This window comes from Balaenoptera musculus, chromosome 1 (assembly GCF_009873245.2).
Source record: "Balaenoptera musculus isolate JJ_BM4_2016_0621 chromosome 1, mBalMus1.pri.v3, whole genome shotgun sequence".
Classification (NCBI taxonomy): domain Eukaryota; kingdom Metazoa; phylum Chordata; class Mammalia; order Artiodactyla; family Balaenopteridae; genus Balaenoptera; species Balaenoptera musculus.
Genome location: NC_045785.1, coordinates 19,675,158 through 19,689,040, shown reverse-complemented (window position 1 = coordinate 19,689,040; position 13,883 = coordinate 19,675,158). Strand labels below are relative to the sequence as shown.

Below are 13,883 nucleotides of genomic sequence, written 5' to 3'. Positions count from 1 at the left end.
CCGGGTTACCACTGACTTGCTTTCTATTACTATTGATTAGTTTGCATTTTTAGAATTTGTGTAAGTGGAATCTATAGTATGTACTTTTTTTCTTTTTGAGTCTGATTTTTTTCACCTTGTATAATGTTTTTTTGAGATTTATCTACGTTGTTCATGTACCAGTATTTCTTGCTTCTTATTGCTGAGTAATATTCCATTGTAGGAATATACCACACTTTGTTTATCCATTTACCTGTTGATGGACATGTGAGTTTTTTCCAGTTGGGAGCTGTTATGAATAAAGCTACTATAAATATTTGGGTACAAGTCTTTACGTGGACATATGCTTTCATTTTTCTTGGGTAAATATCCAGGGGTAGGATGGCAGGGTTGTATGTTAAATGTCTGTTTAACTTTTAAGAAACTGCCAATTTCAGGTTTTTTTTTTTTTTATCATGCTGTGTGACCTTGGACAAGTGACTTAACCTCTCTGGGCCCCAACTTTGTTGTAGAACTCCATGATGCAATTCCTGTCCATTTCTACCTTCACAGAACTCTTAGGACAGACACGACTGTCTTTGTGAAAATGCTTATAGGGCTCTCAGGAAGAAAAAGTGAGCCTGAGAGAGCCAGGGTGTTATTTCCACCATCCTCAAACTCTCAGGACTCTTTAATTAGATTGCTCATCTCCCCTGTGGACCTGGAGGGGATGCTGGGTTGGGGTGGGGGGCACTTTAGATTCTTATCAAATTCAACGCTGCCCAACTCTTCCCCCAGCCTCTGGGCAGTGTTGATTCTGTCATAGATCACAGACCTGTGAGCTGCCAGCTGAGAAGGCCCTGGTCAAGGTGATGGGTTCCTCCTGTGATGTGTGAAATGTCCTAACAGGTTTCTATACCCCCCAAGTCAGCTGGTGATCCTTGTCCTCAGACTCAACGGCCACGTTAAATTACGAAACACACCCCCCACCCAGCCTAACAAACTCCAACATCCAGACAACTTGGTTAGAGGGGGAGCACTTTTGCAGAGGACTTGGAAGGGTGCTGCGGGCCTGTGGCTGTGCTCTGAGGTCTTGTAGTGCTGACACTTCTGTGCTGTGCTTGATGGTGAGACTGTGTGTGTGTGTGTGTGTGTGTGTGTGTGTGTGTGTGTGTGTTGCAGGGGATGGGCAGTCAAGAGGACTTTCCTGTTTGGAGTGACCAAATACATCTGATTCGGACATGGTGGGGTTTCGGGAGAATGGGTCGGGAGGGAGTGGGGAGATGGGTGAGGATTCCGTGGGCAGGCTGGTTGAAGGAACTCCACTGCATGGCTCCAGCCCCTCGGGATGAGTGCGGGGACTACGGATTCTCCAACTCTGCTGAACCCTGAAGTGTGCGGTCCCTCCGGGTGCCTAACAAACAAGCCAGGGCCAGCGAACGCCCCCTCCTGCCCTTGACGTGTGATAACAGATGTGTGTTCCCGGAGACATGCAGACTCAGAAGGAAGCTGATTTTCAAGATGAGTCAGTTTGTCCAGTCTCCCTGCCTCTGCAACTGCAGCTTTTCATTTATGTGCTGGTGACTGGGGCAGAGGTGGGAGGTGAGGGAGGACACTGGGGAGGGAGGAATAATAGAAAAAAGAAGATTTGTGTCAGCAAATGAAAGAGCCAAGTTTTTCATGTGTTTCTGGGGAAATAGAATTTGCAGCGCTTATGCTTGACTGTAAATCAAGGCGGCTGCTTTGGGCAGCTGTTGGCTCTGGGTTTGCTCTGGGGGCTGGGATGTAGGTGGGGGTACAGAGCCAGGCACAGCACGTCCTGGCTGTAGATGTGAAAAACGGTCCCAGGTATGGGGTCTAAGAGAAAACAGAAGCTGGCTAATGAAGGTCAGGTGGCGGGCAGTGGAGGGTGAGGGGCAAGGACATCTGTTAACCCACGGTGGTTCACTGCTTGTTACCTCTCACACCACATCCAAACCCAAGTTCAAGTTCTTTGCTGTGGGCAGCAAATGTTTGAGCCCTCCTTTTGCCAGGTGATGTGGGAAGAGGTTGGAGAGATCCTGGGGGACAGATGGAATGAAAAGGGGAGCAATTGTACAGAGTGTTGGTAGGGCCAGGGGAAATTTTGCAAGCAAAGCTGGACTTCTGCAGGGCTAGCGAGTTTGGAAAATGTTTTTGCAGAACTGCTCCAGCTCAAAAGGCTCTCTGGGAACTAGACAGCATCTTGCTTAGTTTTCCAATTTGAGGAGTTATTTTGTAAAGTAGAACTGATGGAACTCTAGGCCCCCTCCTACCTGGAGAACCTCCTCTGGCTTGATCCAAACCCTGCCCATCCCATCCCTCAGAGGGCGCCACCCATTCCCATCTCAAGGATGTTTGTTGTCTATGTCAGGGCCTGCTTATTGTTATCTGAGTTTGACTTTCTTCACTGGGTTGGAAGGGCTCTGTGAGGAGTCCCAGCCCCTAGCCTGTTGAACAGACTCAATAGAAGTCATTTATCACATATGTGCTTGTGTCCAAAAGCTGAGGTACACCTTCTGTGTCTGTGTGTGTGTGTGTGTGTGTTTGTGTGTGCATGCGAGGGGGAGTGGGTAAGCTGTCTGTCACCTGGGGAGCTTGGGACACCTTGGCTGAGCACCTGGATGTCTCTTGGGACCCCTGAGACCTCTGCCAGAATTGGTGAAGGGATTGACTTTGGAATTGCAGGTCAGGCCCCCAGAATGGTGGAAATGAGATTTTCAAACAAAGAGGGAAATTAGTTGGTAGGAGCACAAATTGGTACCACACTTATGGAGGGTCACTGGTAAGATGAATTAGAAGCCTTCATTTTGTCTGCCCTTCAGGCCCAGCCTTTCCACGTCCATGATTTTATCTTAAGGAGACAACCACAGATGTGTGTAAAAGTTAGTTACTTAATCTCTCAGGGCCTCAGTTGCTTCATCTGTACAATGGGGATGCTCAGCTCTCAGATCCTCTCCGCAGAGGGCTGTCATGAGGATAACGTGCTTGGTGCCCAGTTAGCTGTTGGCTGTCACTAAGACTAAGGACAGAGAGCCTGAGTACCTTGCTCTGGGGCACAGAGCAAGGCAGTCACATGGCTAGGACAGGGAGTCAACCCGCAGTGCCCAGGCAGTGGAGGATGGGGGTGGGGGAGCATCAGGAGTGCTGGGTGTGGAAAAGAGGCCAGGATGTCGGCCCACACACCTTCCCACAGTTTCTCAGTTTGCCAAATGAAGACAGTGGTCCACCCCACTCCTCTGCCTGCTCAGGTAGGAAAGCAGAGGCTTTCAGGTTTGGGGTCTCTCAGGTGGTCCTGGAGCCTTCCAGAGCAGTAAGTAGTGGCAGGAGCCCTTGCCCATCCCCACCATACCCCTCAGCTCAGTTCCTCTGGGCACAGCACCAGGAGGCCTTGGGAAGCACACATACACACACCCATGTACACACACACTCACATACTTACACACACACACACACACACACACACTTACTTTCACCCCTCCCCGTCTCCATGAAACACATCTATAACAGCGTGGTCGGCTGAGGTGAGTGGTTCCATTCCCGGGTCTGCCTCAGTAAGTGAAACTGACAGGTGAGGGGAACGTGGCTGAGAGGCCCTAAGAGGCTGATGGAGAGCGAAAAGCTTTTTATTTGCTGGTTAGTTCTGAAATGCTGGCAGCACATTAGCTGGGGTGGGAATTAGTAGCTGGGTTACGGGCGAGAGAAGAGGTCCAGCAGAGCCTCCGTCCATGGGCAGAGATGCAGAGCCTGGCCTGGGCTGGAGCAGGAGGCCCTGGGGACCAGGCTGTGGCTCAGGCTGGGGGAGCCCTGCCCACACAAAGACCCCTTGTGGGGGCCCCTGGCCTGGAAGTTGCCCCCAGTAGAGCTGCCTTTGTGACCCTTAGGGCCTATCAGGTTTTGAGGCTGTGTGACCGTGGCCAAAGCCACTTTACCTGGCTGGGCCTCAGTTTCCTCTTCTGTAAAAGGGAAAAATAAAATACCTACCTCATTTGGTGCCATGATGGTTTAATGAAACAGTGAAGGCCAAGGCTTACGTGGTGCCTGGAGCAGGTGAATATACTACAAATAAGTCCTGTGTGTGGACCCTTTGCCTTGAGCCAAATACCCTCACCAAGAACGCCATACCTGGGTAATCACCTTAAATCCTCACAACAGCCCCGGAAGAAGGATATGATTATTATCGTCTACGTTTTACCCACGAGGAAAATGAGGCACAGGGAGCTTGCCCAGCGAGCATGCGCTCCCGAGCCCTGGGCTTAGTCACCTGCTCCCCTGCCTCCCTGGTAGGTGGTGAGGGATGAAAACGATTCTTGTTGTTTTTAGGAAGGTGAGAGATGGAGAATCAGCTGGAATTGGCTCTTCGGCTTATGTAGCTGTTCATCTATCTTCCTCATGTCCCATTCTCATTAGATGGCATATTCGACCACCTTCTGGAAATGCAACGAGGGCCTGAGTCCTGACTCCTTCTGCATGTGAGCTCGGCTTGCAGAGGGAAGGGTGGGCAGTCAACCCATATTTTAAACCAAGAGATTGTGGTTTGATCTCAGCCGTGCCTAAAACTGTATATGTTCCCATCCAGACCTTTCCACGCATGGCACATCCTTCAATAGACACTCCACTGTGGTTCATAAAAACGACTCCTTATATCCTGCTTTCATGCTGCAGACTGGGAAAAACAAATCTGTTCTAGAACTTCCCAAGACCAGTAAGGAAGCTGCCCCAGTGGAATGCTACGGTGAATCCAGATGCAGACAATTGAGCATTCGTGTCCCTGCAGACGACTCAGCCCCCAGGAACGAAGCGCCCTCCTCATACCAAGTGTGTATCTGCTTTGGGGAGCACCTGGCCCCTGCAGGTATTAGTCATCTGTCACCTGCCTTTTTCCTGCACAATTACCAAAGGACAGTAGTGACGTAATGAAGTCTTTCTTTTCTCAAATGATTTTTGTGGCCAAGCGGGGCCCCCAAATGGTTAGGTATTATATTCTAAATATAATTTAGAAAACTATAGTGTCTAAAAATTTCTAAAATTTATTTCTAATGTTTCTAAATATTCCAGGCTCAGTAAGGCTATCCTAGGATGAACAGGACTGACTCTCTTCTTGATGCTGAAGTGTCCTTTTGAATCCTGATTCAGAAGGAGAGGACCACATGCACCAGTGATTTACCCTGGAAGTTGTTTTTATAAAACAAGTAACAAGTAACCTTGTTCTCGTAAGTGACGAGTAACATTTTGAGCCACAGAACACTGCTGCGTTTTGGCCAGTTGCCCCATTGAACCGAATGAAAAGCTGCTTTCCTTGGATGTTTGATCACCTTCATGAAAAGCTTTTGTTTTTCCCTATTGGAAACTTTTTTTTTTTAAATTTTATTTATTTATTTATTTATTTTTGGCTGTGTTGGGTCTTCGTTTCTGTGCGAGGGCTTTCTCTAGTTGTGGCGAGCGGGGCCACTCTTCATCGTGGTGCGCAGGCCTCTCACTATCGCGGCCTCTCTTGTTGCGGAGCACAAGCTCCAGATGCGCAGGCTCAGTAGTTGTGTGGTGCACGGGCCTAGTTGCTCCACGGTATGTGGGATCTTCCCAGACCAGGGCTCGAACTCGTGTCCCCTGCATTGGCAGGCAGATCTCAACCACTGTGCCACCAGGGAAGCCCACCTATTGGAAACTTTTGTTTTTCTGACTTTCAGGATGTCGCTATTCTCGTGACATCTCCATCCCCCACCAGCCCCTTCATCTTCCTTGTCCACCGTAGCCATCTCTCCTTTAAACTTTTTGAGTGGGTGGGTTCCGGATGGGAAGAAGTGGTACACTGTGTTCCCTGGGCTCTCAGCTGCTGTGTTCACTGGACAACCTCTCAGCAGACGCAAAGCCAGGCCAAAATTTCCCCTACATTCTGGACAACTTTCAGTGCTCAGCTGAATTTAGAAATGAAAAATACCACCTTGCAGCTCTCTTGTGAAGACTGGAGATGATGCACATTAAAGCACACCTGGCATCAAATAACTGTACTAACGTTACTATTTTTCCAGGCAAACTAGATGTTCAGAACAGCATTTTCTTCCCCTTTCAGTTTGATTGTGATGTAATTGGCATACAGCACTGTACAGATTTAAGATGTACTGCATAATGACTTGACTTACATATATAGTGAAATGATGACCACAATAAATTTAGTTAACATGAATCATCTCATATAGATACTTATAATAGCATTTATGTGCATATATTAATGGAATTAAAAGTCCTATATAGGACTGCCTGACAAATCAATTTCTCTTGAATGAGCCAAGAGCTTTTAAAAAAAAGTTTTTATTTGAGATAATTATAGATTCACATGCAGTCGCAGGAAATAATATAAAAAGATCCCATATACCCCTCACCCAGTTTCCCCAAAGGGTAACATCTGGTATAAATAACTATAGTATAATATCACAATCAGGAAATTAGCATTGATACAATCCGTTGAAAATTAACATTAGGGGCTTCCCTGGTGGTGCACTGGTTGAGAATCCGCCTGCCAATGCAGGGGACACGGGTTCGAGCCCTGATCTGGGAAGATCCCACATGCTGCAGAGCAACTAAGCCCGTGTGCCACAACTACTGAGCCTGTGCTTCTGGAGCCCGTGCTCCGCAACAAGAGAGGCCGCTACAGTGAGAGGCCCGCGCACTGCGATGAAGAGTGGTCCCCACTTGCCGCAACTAGAGAAAGCCCTCGCACAGAAACGAAGACCCAACACAGCCATAAATGAATGAATAAATAAATAAATGAATAAATAAAAATTTAAAAAAAAGAAAATTAACATTAATACAATTCATTGACCTTATTCAGATGTCACAAGTATTACATGCACTCATTTGTGTGTGTATTTAATTTGATTAGCATTTCTATTGTAAATAATGTCAAGATCTTATTGATCAAAGAGGCACTTTTTCACTTTCTAAGAATGACTGGGTTATGATGGCTTATTGGTCTGTTTCCCCTAGTAGCCAACGGGTTCTTTTGGGAAAGCCTGTGTCTTCTGCCTCTTTATGTTCCCATAGCCCAGTGAGGGCCTGCCTCAAACAGATAACAACACAACAAATACTTATTGAGCCCCTACTATGTGCAAGCTTGTGTTCTGAGTGCCTATCCAACAAGGCACGTTCCATTACTATTATTCCCACTTTACAGATGAGGAAACAGAGGGTAAGATGCTCAGTAAACACTTACTGAATGAGTGAGAGTCTGTGAGGGATCTGCCAGCATCAGTCATTGGGGGTGGCCCTTTTTCTTATGGTGGATCCTAAGCTCCATAGTGTCAGAAAAGAAATGCTGCTCATTCATTCTTTAAACACTTCCCCTCTTCTGGAAGCATCATGTAGGATTTAAGGGCACAGTTTCCGAGTCAAATTTTGTGAGCCCCAAGCTGGCTCTGCCACTTAGCTGTATGGCCTCAGGTGAGTTACTAAAATCCTTTGGGCCTCTGTCCTCTCATCTGTTAAATGGGATAGTGGTAGTACCTGCCGCGGGGGGTTGTTGTGAGGATTAAATAATAAGCCTAAAGGGCTTAGAGTAGGCCCTGGCAGTATTCAGAGTAATGCATGTCAGGATCTATACTTTCTGTACTTTTAACACCACCAATGCTACTGAACTCCAGAAAGCTGACATACAGAGTATGTGGTACCAATTGTGGGTCGTTCCCCCATCATGATTAAAATTCCTATTTCCCTGCCCCCTCCTCACCCCCCATAGCTTCCAGGCACTGGACTGGAAGACCCTGGGCTTAGGATTGAAGATTTGCTTGGTAATAATGACATTTATCTTGGGAGGACTGTTGCTACAATGCTAGTGGCTCCTTCCTCCTTCTCTCCCTCACCCCTTCATCTTCCGTTTTAATTCCTTCCATAAGTAATTACTGTGAGCTTGTTAACTCTTGTATTAGGCAGATGGGGACACAGTAGTAAGCAGAAACTGGCCTGGTCCCTGCCCAGATGAAGCTTGCATTCCAGTGGGAGAGAGAGAGCCATTGCCTAAATGATGACACAAGGGCAGTGACATCACAGATGCAGTAAGTACGGCTACAAAGGACTGGTGTGAGGGCATGTGAGATGCACAGCCTGGAAGTCAGCAGCAGTAGCCACTGATTAGCCAGGCCGCTCTTGAAGCTAGGCTGGGGAGAAGGTCCTGGTTTACAAAGTAACAGTCATAGCTGACACTTGCTATGTGCCCAAGCACTTTCCATATATTAACTCAAGCAATCCTTACATTAAGCCTATCAGCCCATTTTACAGATGAAGAAACTGAGGCCCAGATTCAGTAACTTGTGCGTGTGGAAAGACGATCAATAAACAATGTACGCATGGTTGAATATCTAATTGTCCCCATGGACAATGGACTTTTATAGGCATTTCATGCGTCAACATCCAGAGGGCAGGTAGTGACTAGTTCAGTATCTCATATAACGACACATATATGAGCTTTCTGAGTCCCAACAAAAGCTTGTTACCTTGTTTTGGCAAAACAAACAAGCAAAGAACAAACAAACCCAAATCAAATTAAGGTAGCAACCTTCATTACAAGTGACAGGTACCAGCTGCTCTCATCCTCTCTTTTTAAACAACTTTATGAGGCATAATTTACATTCCATAAAATTTACTCATTTTAAGTGTATAGTTCAATGCTTTTTAGTAAAGTCACTGAGTAGTGCATCCATCACCACGATTGAGTTTTAGACATTTTGCCACCTCAATAAGATCCCTAGTGCCCATTTACAGCTAATCCTTGCTCTACTTCTGAGCTCCAGGCAACCACTAATCTAATTTCTGTCTCTATAGATTGCCTTTTCTGGACATTTCATATGTGTGGAATCATACACTATGTGGTCTTTTGTGTATACTTTTTTTCAGTTGGCATAATGATTTTGTGGATTATCCATGTCGTAGCAGGTCTCAGTTCTTCATTCCTTTTTATGGCGGAATAACCACTCCACTGTGTGGATAGACCACACTCAGTTTATCCATTCATCTGCTGATGGGCATCTGGGTTGTTCCCAATTTTGTGGTATTACGATGAAGCTGTTGTGATCATTTGTGCACAAGTCTTTGTGTGGACACCTGTTTCATTCCTCTCGGGAGTGAAAAAAACCTAGGAGTGAACATTGCTGGGTCATACGGTAAGTGCACATTTAACTTTTTAGGAAACTGCCAAACTGTTTCCGCGGGGGCTGTACCATTTACATTCCCATCAGTGCGGGAGGAGGCTCCAGTTTCTCCCCATCCTCACCAGCGCCGGTTCTCGTCTGTCCCTTCCAGCTTCTCTTCTTAAGGGAAGTGACGGCACCTGACATTGACGGAAGTCTCACCGTGCTGCGCCAGGCGCCGGGTGGGCTACTCCGCAGGCTTTGTCTCCATGACCCTACAAGCAGGTGTCCTCGTCATGCCCCAGTTGAGGGGCCTGGGAAGTGGACACGTGAGGCGAGTGGCTCAGGCCACAGGTGAAGCGATCACAAAGCAGGATGGGAGCACGTGGGAGTCGGGCCCAAAGAGAGCAGAGGGGAGAGAAGCTGGGAGAAGGTGGGGTCCGAGGTGGGAGCACTGGGCCCATCCCGCTGATGGCCTGTGGTCCAGAGGAGACTGGCAAGTACGGCTGGGGACGTTCCTTGTATGACAGGAGGGTCACACTCCACCGAGGAGCGGGCATGACTTGGAATGACCCGTTCCCGAAGCCCAGCCCCTCCCGCGTTCCTGTTCCAGGGAACAAAGAGGCCCCACCCTCCCCCTCCCCAGGCTTGGAGAGAAGCACGGAGTGTGTGTCCAAAAGAAGCAGCATCCTGTTCTCCCCAGGGACAGCCTCTCACGTGACACCTCGTTCCGGGCCCTCGGCCGTTAATCATGACAAGACTCAAGGAAGAAAGTTCCCGTCCAGCGGCCAGCAGGTAGGAGGCCGGCCTGGGCTCCGTGGGCCTCAGTAAATCACCCTGTTGAGTTGGGTCTCACTGGATTGCAATTACAATCCTTCAGGCCTGACACAAAATCACTGGGCTGGTAGAGGAGAGTACCTGGGTAATGTGTTTAACAGAAATTAACCTGGTTAAGCCCTGACTCTATTGAAATGAGCAAGTGTGGATGGGCCTGATCAATGCATCCGCAGCCCAATTGACTCCAGAGCTGGCTTTGGATTTCAGTTAAGTGGGCCGACCCGAAAACGGGGATACTCATTTTATTAAATTACCTCTTTGTTGTAGAGTTCAGATCATGGTGGAGTTTGCTTTGTCAGCTGTGGGGGCTGGTGGCTGGAAGGGTCTTTGGTGCCCACGTGTGCACCCATCTGCAGCCCTGCAGACCCCCGGCCCGCACAGATGTGCACACAAACCTTGCCAGAGCAAGAAGGGTTAGTAAATATCTATCCCCCTCCTCAGGGAGTTGAGAGTATGGATTTGATCAAATACTCATTTACTCCCTGCCCACCATCGCTTCCCACCCCCTTGGCCTTTTGGCAGATAAATGATGTTATTTGAAGGTATTCTTGAAATTTCTGATGGAGACTGTTTCTTAAGTGCTTTTAGAGCAGGCCTATACTTTGTAATACTTGTCATATTCTGGCTAGTAAACTCCTGGCCTTTAAAAGCGGAACCTTACTCTGTTTTCCTGAATCCGAGGGAATAGGTCATTAACTGTGAATTTCAAATGAAGCAGATTTACAGTATATATCACAGAATATGTTTATGAGAGACAGTGAATACCAAGGAATCCATGGAGCAGGAGAAAACCAAGAACCCAGAGAGAGATCAGCTGATCTGGGGAGCAGGTTTTTTCTTTTCTTTTTCAGGTTTTTTTTGCTGATTTGGCCAAGTCCGGTCTCTTGTTCCAAGTTCCTGATAGAAATATCTTTCTGGTTCTGTTTCAGCTCCCATCCCAATACAGTACCCTACTGGGTGAGGCCCCTGGAGATCTTGACTGTGGAAAATGCCACAGACTGGAAGTTAATTCTTTGAGATAAGGATGGGAAATTGGGTTCGGCTGGGTTGGGGAAATAGGAGAGAGGTTAAGGGAAACACAGTTGAGGCTGGGTCAGCTGGGGTGATGGTCAATGTTATGTGTCAACTTGGCTAGGCTATAGTACCTAATTGTTTAATCAAATGCTAATCTAGGTGCTGCTCTGAAGGGATTGCCGTTGACACCTACAATCAGTTGACTTTAAGTAAAGGAGGTTACCCTTGATACTGTGGGTGGGCCCCATCCAATCAATTGAAGGCCTTAAGAGCAAAAACTGAGGTTTCCAAGAGAAGAAATTCTACTTCAAGGCTGTTACATCAACTTCTGCCTGAGTTTCTAGCTGCTGGAAGATTCCAGCCTGCTGCTTACAGGATTTTGGACTTGCTGGTCTTCACAGTTGTGTAAGCCAATTCCTTAAGATAAGTCCATCCATCCACCCATCCATCCACCCACCTACCCATCCATCCATCATCCATCCATCCATCCTATTGGTTCTGTTTCTCTGGAGAACCTTGATTGATATAGCTGGTTTCTGGCAGTAATTTTGGACCTTTTCTCCTCATCATTTCTGAAGAATTTCTTCACTTGCCACCATCTCGAAGAGGCAGGAGAGCCCCACGTAAGTGCTTTGAACAACACATGTGCATGTGGGAGGGCGCAGTGAGCAGTAGCTAGTTCCCTTCCCCCCTCTTTCTCTCTCTTTCTTTCTCTCCCCCTTCCTTCCTCCTTCCCTTCCTTCTTCCTTCCCTTCTTTCCTTCTTTCCTTTCTTCCTTGCTTGAGTCAGCCTTAAAAGAAGGTAATAACCAACCAGTTTTTATCTATCTTTCATCCACCTCCCCCATCCGCACACCCATCCATCCATGTTTATCTACCTATCCATTTTAGAAGGAATTTGGAAATAAAATACATTCACAGGACCTTAGTTTTGAGGGGCCTTTCTTGATGTCCAGACTCTTCATTTTACTGATGAAAAAAAACCATGAGGCTCAGAGAGGAAGTGACTTGCCAAGAGTAACACAGCACATTATGATCAGTGTGGAGACTGGACCCCTCAGGTCTCCTGGTTCCCACCGCCTCTTCTGTGACTCTGATTGCGTTTAATCTCAGCAAGGCTGGTGAGCCTGGGTGTGGGGCAGGGGGTCTATCTGGCAGGCAGGTGCTCTGTCCCCGGGTGCCCTCACCCCTCCTCCTATTTCAGCCCATGCGATGGCCTCTGGAGTAGATGAGTTGGTTGTTAGTGACAGCTCTCTAGTGGGTTGTTTCTGGGGCATCACGGTTAGAAGAGCCACCTACTGCTGAATATTTACGACATGCCAGGCACTGCACTTGGCACCCTAGGGAGGTCGCGATCAGGAGGTCTGCCCAAGATCCCAGCTACTAAGTGGTGCCGTTGGGAGGCCTCGCCCAGTGTCTTCGCTGTCAGACTGCCACTCCTGGGGTGGAAACCTCCTGTGCTCCTGGGAGCTGGAGGGTCTGGACCCTCTGGCCAGCTGTGACTTCAGTACAATCGATTCCTTTTCCTGACCTGTCACAAGCATGCCAGTACCCACCATGCCTCCTTCACGGTGCGCTGAGCACTGTAAAGTGCCGTGCGCGTGGAAGATGCTGCGCTCCATGGCTTGACTCTTCTCCTGGGCACAGCAGTGCCAACCCGCTACTGTCGTGTCCTGCCTCAACCTCCCTCCTCCTATCCGAGGGGTGGAAAGTACCCCAAGAGAGCCACCCGGGACCAGGGCTGGGCTGAGTGCTGTGGGCGGCTAGCGGGGGTTTAGATGTCTCCTCTTTGATGTGGAGGCTGGAAGATCAGGCGAGGATCCTGCTCTGCAGGGCCAGGATGGTGCCTGAGACAGTCGCGTCTTTGTGTGAACCCTGCCCTGCGGCATCCGCCCACAGAAACCTGTTGGCTCAGAGCTGTCTCTTGTGGGTAAAGCAGCCTAGAGGGGATGGGGAAACATGAGCTTGTCCTGTTCAGGGCAGAGCTGGGGGCTGGGCCGGGGCTGGCACTATGTGATTTGGGAAGCAGACTCAGGAGCCCTGTTAGTGCTAGGGAGCAGACCTGACTTCTAGGCTGGCACAGGTGGGAGCCTCTGGAATGTGCGGGAAGGACGTTGTCTCCGGTGGCTGTGTGACTGAGTCCCCACCGACTTCTCTCATCCTGTGCCACCTCGTCCTTTGCTCCCTGCTCTCCAGCCCACACTGGCTATGCTTCATCCTGCTGCAGGGCCTTTGCACACACAGAACCCTGGCCTGAGATTTAACATTTTCAAATATGAAGAAAATTACAGAACATAATTAAGAAGATAAACTGGATACCCATCTCTGAACAGATATTAACATTTTGTCACTTTTGCTTTAGAACACTCTATTTTTTAAATTGTGGTGAAGCCACATAGATTAAATTTGCCATCTTAACCATTTCTAAGTGTACAGTTCAGTAGTGTTAAGTATATTTACATTGTTGAGCAACAAATCTCTAGAACTTTTTCATCTTATAAAACTGAAACTCTGTGCACACTAAACACTAAAGAATATGGAACAGTTCATGAGTTTGTGTGTCATCCTTGCACTGGGTCAGGTTCATCTTCTCCATACCATTCTAATTTTAGTCTGTGCTGAAGCCAACACAGAACACTTTTTTTTGGCTGCACCAAGTGGCTTTCGGGATCTTAATTCCCTGACCAGGGATTGAAACTGCATCCCTGGCAGTGAAAGCACCGAGTCCTAACCACTGGACCACCAGGAAATTCCCAGAACACTCGTTTTTTAACCATTCGTATCAAAATTCAAAAGGTAGAAAAAGTATGCTGTGTCCTCCTTTCCCTGTCCTCCAAGCACCTTGTTCCTCTCAGAGGCCTCTGGTGTTATCGGTTTCTAGAGTATGCTTTCTGAATATTCAGTGCATGTGCAAACATGTGTGTATTACACATGCATA

The 13,883-nt window shown here is 47.8% G+C and overlaps 1 non-coding gene across 1 annotated transcript; it reads right to left on the bottom strand.

Annotated features, from left to right (window-relative positions):
- Positions 1 to 13,475: 13,475 nt before the first annotated feature.
- On the bottom strand, positions 13,476 to 13,578 carry LOC118887161. Its single transcript, XR_005017903.1, has one exon. It is a non-coding gene; the product is annotated as a U6 spliceosomal RNA (small nuclear RNA).
- Between the last annotated feature and the right edge of the window lie 305 nt (positions 13,579 to 13,883).